The following is a 6,121-nucleotide window of genomic DNA, read 5'->3' as shown; positions in this document are numbered from 1 at the left end:
AGCAAAGTTTGAAATATAAAAACAATATTTCTAATTTTTCATGATGGAAACCAGGATGCAGAGCAGCAGGAGCTGAAGGATGTTTGAAATAACCCATAAATTAACATAAATTTATACACCGAAAAGGACACAGAAAAACTTCTGAACGTAGAAGTGACGCGTTTCGCTCTGGACCGACCCGATCGGTACCGCCTGGTTTAAAGCTGAGAGATGATCAGTTATGATCACATGAATTCAACATTAAAACGCCGCAGCAGGAATTCAGCTCACAGAAACAGAAAAGGTCATGTGACCGGAAGAGGTTTCACTTTCAGGATCCACATGATGGCGCTGTTGATCCATGGATCGGTGAGCCGGTCCCAGCAGGGAGGTTCTGATCCAGACGGGTTCAGAGAGCAGAGCCCAGGTCCGGGACTCGGCTGCTCGGCACCGACCCGGTTTGTGGGAGGAGGAGCTGCAGCTGTCGGGTTTTCACCGGGTTTCCTTCCAGAATCGTCTGGACTCGGTTCTGCTGCCCCAGATGAAACCGACTCATTGGTTCCCATCGGACTGTTTCAGTTTCGGTTTCATTAAACGGTTCCGTGGATCAAACATTCAGCCTGAAACTCTGCAGCTTTTCTTCATCCAGAAGAAATTTGTCCTGCTGGTCACTTTGTCTCGACCTTTTGCTCCTGCAGGTTTCTGGAAGCTGAGTCGTCCTGAAGTTTTGCTTCAGATGTTGATTTTTCTAAGCTTTGAAGTCAGAATGTTGAAAATAAGGTGATAAATTATTTGCAGAATTTAACCCTTTCATGGCAACAATTATGAAGGTTCGCATGAGCTTATTTTTGACATTTTTGGATGCTGCACAGCCATTATTTGGAGCATTTCAATAACCAATACATCAATACAATCCTTATATCCAGGTCTTTCACAATTTATATGTTATTAATCCATAACAACTAAATAAAATGCTAAAAACTGCAAAGAAAAATCCCCAAAACGTAATTCAGTTCATAATTGTTTTCCAATATATTGTAAATAAAACAATGTCCTAATCTTATTTTACAAATTTGTCAATACAAAAAGCTGCACAGAGGCCTTCTGAACCATACAACTTGTATGTTGATTTTTTGTAGAAGAAAGTTTTTCACATATTGCCAAGTTTATAACATCTATCCAAAGCCAGAGTAGAAATGTGTCATATAGACTTTGTATATTGTGGCGGACATTTTACGACAATGTATGCTATTTGTGTCCTGTTTGTACCGTTACTGTTTCTCAATAAAGATCTATAAAAATGAAAAAACAAACGTGTACAGCACACGTGGCTTCGTTTTGTACAACACTTCCTCATAGGTGGTGCAGTACGCTGTATACTAGCACAATGTGTATTTACAGCATTTTGTACCCGGAAATAAAGTCCGACGGGAAATGAAGTCCTGTGAAAATATCTCACGATATCTTATGCTGTCGACGTGAGGATGGGAGATCCAAACCAGGAAGTGATTGCGCAGATCTAAAAACCGTACAGATGGATATCGTGAATGGATGAGCCTCATATGTCTGGTTCCTCCGTTTACTATAAATCTGTGAAGTCGTAATGCGGCCATGCAGCGCCTCTGGGACACGTGGATTGTCGGAAAAGTAAGTAAAATTCTTACGGTTTTATATGCAAAAAAGAATTTGCTCTACCTTACGTATATATTCCTCTCAAATATATTCTGAGAACCCCAATTCACACCTAATGTCAAATGGTGCCACAAGTCCTATGTAAATCAAGGGCCATTGGTCCTTGAAATGAGAGTTTGTAAAAGCGATGTCAGAAGCACCAATCGAGAGATTTTGGATTTTTGGAACGATGTGTCTGTGACGATGTAATTTCTGTAGAAGTGTGCTAATAAATCTCTCAACCCGCCAGCCTGAAGCAGTAAGAACCACGTTCTGTGTGTGTTATTTCTTTTATTCATATATTCCATATTAGCCACCTTCTCGATCCTCTGTAACACCCAATCGGCTCCCCTGTCCACTCAAAGGTATTCATGTACATTTGAGTGAATGTAAAGAGCGATATGGGGGTTGGTAATTATGATGTCCATATCACATGAAAATTGGGCTGGGAGTTACATTTAGGAGACCACAGACTGCTGACAGTAGAGTCAAAACCCCAAAACCAAATGCGTCTCGGTTAATACTGGGCAGTAGGTGCAGACCACCAGGACTTGCTGGTGGGGCTTGGAACTTTTACTAGGGTTTAGTTTGAAGCTGCAACAACAAACATTCTTTAAAAAGCAGAAACCTTGGATGAGGAGCGGTGGTTTGTGGTTTCTCTTATCTTTGAACATGAGTCTGGTGTCTGTGGTCAGGTTTTTGTACAGCCTCCTCTACATGTTGCACCACTGTGTTCCTAGAGCGCAGTAGTAGAGGCCTGAATCTGCCATGGTTGCTGTTTCTATCTGCAGCTCAGTCGATGTGTCTGTTGTTACTGATCTGTAACGATCGTTGGGAACGTACGACTTCTCAGCTTCGCTTTTTGCTCCTTTCCACAGCAGGAACTGAGGAGCCTCAACATCAGAAACTTGTTTGTACCAGTGAAGGTGAAGAAGCTTTGATGTTGTCTCATAGTTACAGCGGAGTGAGACAGGTTGTCCTTCTGTCCCTCTGTCTTCATCTCTAACAGCAGCGATTGAGCCCTGAGCTGTTAGTCCTGTTGGAGTGGAGAAAATGAACAACCTGATCAGTATTACTGTCTACCTGCACAACTAAATCAACTAGTGAAATAATTAAGTACTTAATAATGAAACTCACCTCTAATGAGGGACAGAAGCAAAAGGAGGGAGAGCAACATGTCTTTGGAGACCTTAGAGCCACACAGCAGTTCAACAAGGTTCTTCTTTACTGCTTCATGTCTCTGTTGTCTTTGTCTTCAGTCCAAAGACTCAACAACCAGTGGATTAACAGGGAGTGAGGCCCTCTAGTGGCTGCTGTGGAGTACTGCAGGTTTTAATGGTTTAACAGGGAGTGAGGCCCTCTAGTGGCGGCTGTGGAGTACTGCAGGTTTTAGTACAGTGTGTGATCAGACAGACATCAGTGTTCCTTGTGGAGAGTTTCAGAAACTGCTACATTTGAACGTCTTCCTCTCCTCACTCATTTTTCATTTGCTACAGGGTAACAGGGTTTTGGGTTTGGGGCTTCCAGTGATGGGACGCACTGATGGGAGGCTTATGGTACGTATTCTTCCTGTGGATGCTCTGCCTTTGCAGGAATCAGTATCCTCATCTGAGTTTGAAACGCATCCGTTTGCAGCACTAGCGGAACAAGTCAGCGTCGGGCCGGGGGGCGGGGCCCCTTACGTGCATCAGCTGCTGGAAGCTGTTGAGCGGGGGGAGGAGGGGGCAAAACTGAAACTGTTAACTTTAACATTAAATACACCTTTCTCAACAGGCAAGGGCGCACTTTATCCGTCTAATCAGACATTTAAGCGACTTGAAACCATTCCTCCCTACCTGGCACCTCCAGACCCGGGCCCCCATCCGGCCCGCTTCAGGGGGCAGCCGCCTCCCCCAGCCCCCCCTATAGCTCCGCCCCTGGTTTGCAGTTAGTGGGCAGCCAAATAAGGGTATATGGAGCCAAATGGCCAAAAGTCCCACAAGTCATGCATGACCTGCACTGAGGATGGAGTAGAGGATGGAGTTTCCCCTTCATAATGAACCTCACCGGCTGTCCACACCTAGTCTGCAAAGCAGCAGGGGGTCTGTTGGGCAGTCTGTCTGGGTCATTCTGACCCTCTCTTCCCCTCCTCATGTGCAAGTAAGGACTGGACAGGAGCCCATGACTTGCTAAGAATGCTGTTTGGACAGATAACAACAACCCTTGGTTGTTAGTATATGTGGAACGGAGCAGATGTTTATTTCCAAGAGGTCCCATATATATTCTGAGAACCCCAATTCACACCTAATGTCAAATGGTGCCACAAGTCCTATGTAAATCAAGGGCCATTGGTCCTTGAAATGAGAGTTTGTAAAAGCGATGTCAGAAGCACCAATCGAGAGATTTTGGATTTTTGGAACGATGTGTCTGTGACGATGTAATTTCTGTAGAAGTGTGCTAATAAATCTCTCAACCCGCCAGCCTGAAGCAGTAAGAACCACGTTCTGTGTGTGTTATTTCTTTTATTCATATATTCCATGTTAGCCACCTTCTCGATCCTCTATAACACCCAATCGGCTCCCCTGTCCACTCAAAGGTATTCATGTACATTTGAGTGAATGTAAAGAGCGATATGGGGGTTGGTAATTATGATGTCCATATCACATGAAAATTGGGCTGGAAGTTACATTTAGGAGACCACAGACTGCTGACAGTAGAGTCTTCTCCACCTTAACCCCAAAACCAAATGCGTCTCGGTTAATACTGGGCAGTAGGTGCAGACCACCAGGACTTGCTGGTGGGGCTTGGAACTTTTACTAGGGTTTAGTTTGAAGCTGCAACAACAAACATTCTTTAAAAAGCAGAAACCTTGGATGAGGAGCGGTGGTTTGTGGTTTCTCTTATCTTTGAACATGAGTCTGGTGTCTGTGGTCAGGTTTTTGTACAGCCTCCTCTACATGTTGCACCACTGTGTTCCTAGAGCGCAGTAGTAGAGGCCTGAATCTGCCATGGTTGCTGTTTCTATCTGCAGCTCAGTCGATGTGTCTGTTGTTACTGATCTGTAACGATCGTTGGGGACGTACGACTTCTCACTTTCGCTTTTTGCTCCTTTCCACAGCAGGAACTGAGGAGCCTCAACATCAGAAACTTGTTTGTACCAGTGAAGGTTGGGAAAGCCTGTACTCGTCTCATAGTTACAGCGGAGTGAGACAGGTTGTCCTTCTGTTCCGTTGACTTCATAACCAACAGGAGAGATGAAGTCTTGGACCAGAGCTGTTGGACCTGGAAGAAATGAAGCCATTAGACGAACATCGTCCATGAGGGTAAGAGGAGAAGAAAAAGTGGAAAAATGTCCCCTGAACAGTATTACTCTATCAACCTGCTCAACTAAATTAACTGGTGACAAAATTATTAATTAATGGAACAGATGGAAAAAACCTAAACTCACCTCTAATGAGAGACAGAAGCAAAACGAGGGAGAGCAACATGTCTTTGGAGTCCTTAGAGCCACACAGCAGATCAACAAGGTTCTTCCACTGCAGCAGGAGGAAGAAATGATGTCATTGGATGAGCTGGAGGTCAGTGGGCGGGGCCACTTCAACTCAACCAATCAGAGAGTTTTCTGCTTCCTCAGCAGCTCTGTCTCTGATCTTTACTGCTTCATGTCTCTGTTGTCTTTGTCTTCAGTCCAAAGACTCAACAACCAGTGGATTAACAGGGAGTGAGGCCCTCTAGTGGCTGCTGTGGAGAACTGCAGGTTTTAGTGGTTTAACAGGGAGTGAGGCCCTCTAGTGGCTGCTGTGGAGTACTGCAGGTTTTAGTGGTTTAACAGGGAGTGAGGCCCTCTAGTGGCTGCTGTGGAGTACTGCAGGTTTTTGTACAGGGTTCTGGTGTTTCCTGTCACTGTGGGCTGCACAGCGCAGTAGTACACAGCAGAGTCTGTCACTGCAGCAGAGGAGATCAGCAGATCCATCCGGGTTTTATCTTCACTCATGTTGAAGGAGAAACCAGGAAGCAGTGCTGACATTGGAGCTCCATTTCCTGTGTGAGAGATCAGGAACTGTGGATGTTTCCCAGGATATTGTCGATACCAGAAGAAATAATCATTTGCAGCTCGTCTTGAAAATGCATAGGACAGATTTATAAAGCTGCTTTCTGAACTGAAGAGTTCCTCCTCATGAGGAGTAAGTTGATCACAGCTGATACCTAAATGGAGAAATATCTGTTTAATTAAAAAAGTTTTCATTGTGAGTCATTGACACATTTTCCCAGTTTAAGGCATTAAGATCCAATCTGACCTGTTAGCAGGGAGGCGATGAGCAGAGACAGACCATAATAGTCCATGTTGAGCAGAGTTAATGTTGGAGAGTTGAACTGAACTGAAGGAGGAAGTTTGAGTCTCTTAGAGATCAGGAACAGATCAGCTCCTCCTCTTCCTCCTGGTGGAAACAAAGTCTTTTAGACAGTAACATGGGTTGTGTTCAGTGGTTGA

This window comes from Poecilia reticulata, chromosome 17 (assembly GCF_904066995.2).
Source record: "Poecilia reticulata chromosome 17, P_reticulata-male-v2, whole genome shotgun sequence".
Lineage (NCBI taxonomy): Eukaryota > Metazoa > Chordata > Actinopteri > Cyprinodontiformes > Poeciliidae > Poecilia > Poecilia reticulata.
The sequence above is the reverse complement of the archived record's forward strand: the minus strand, read 5'-3'. Positions refer to the sequence as shown.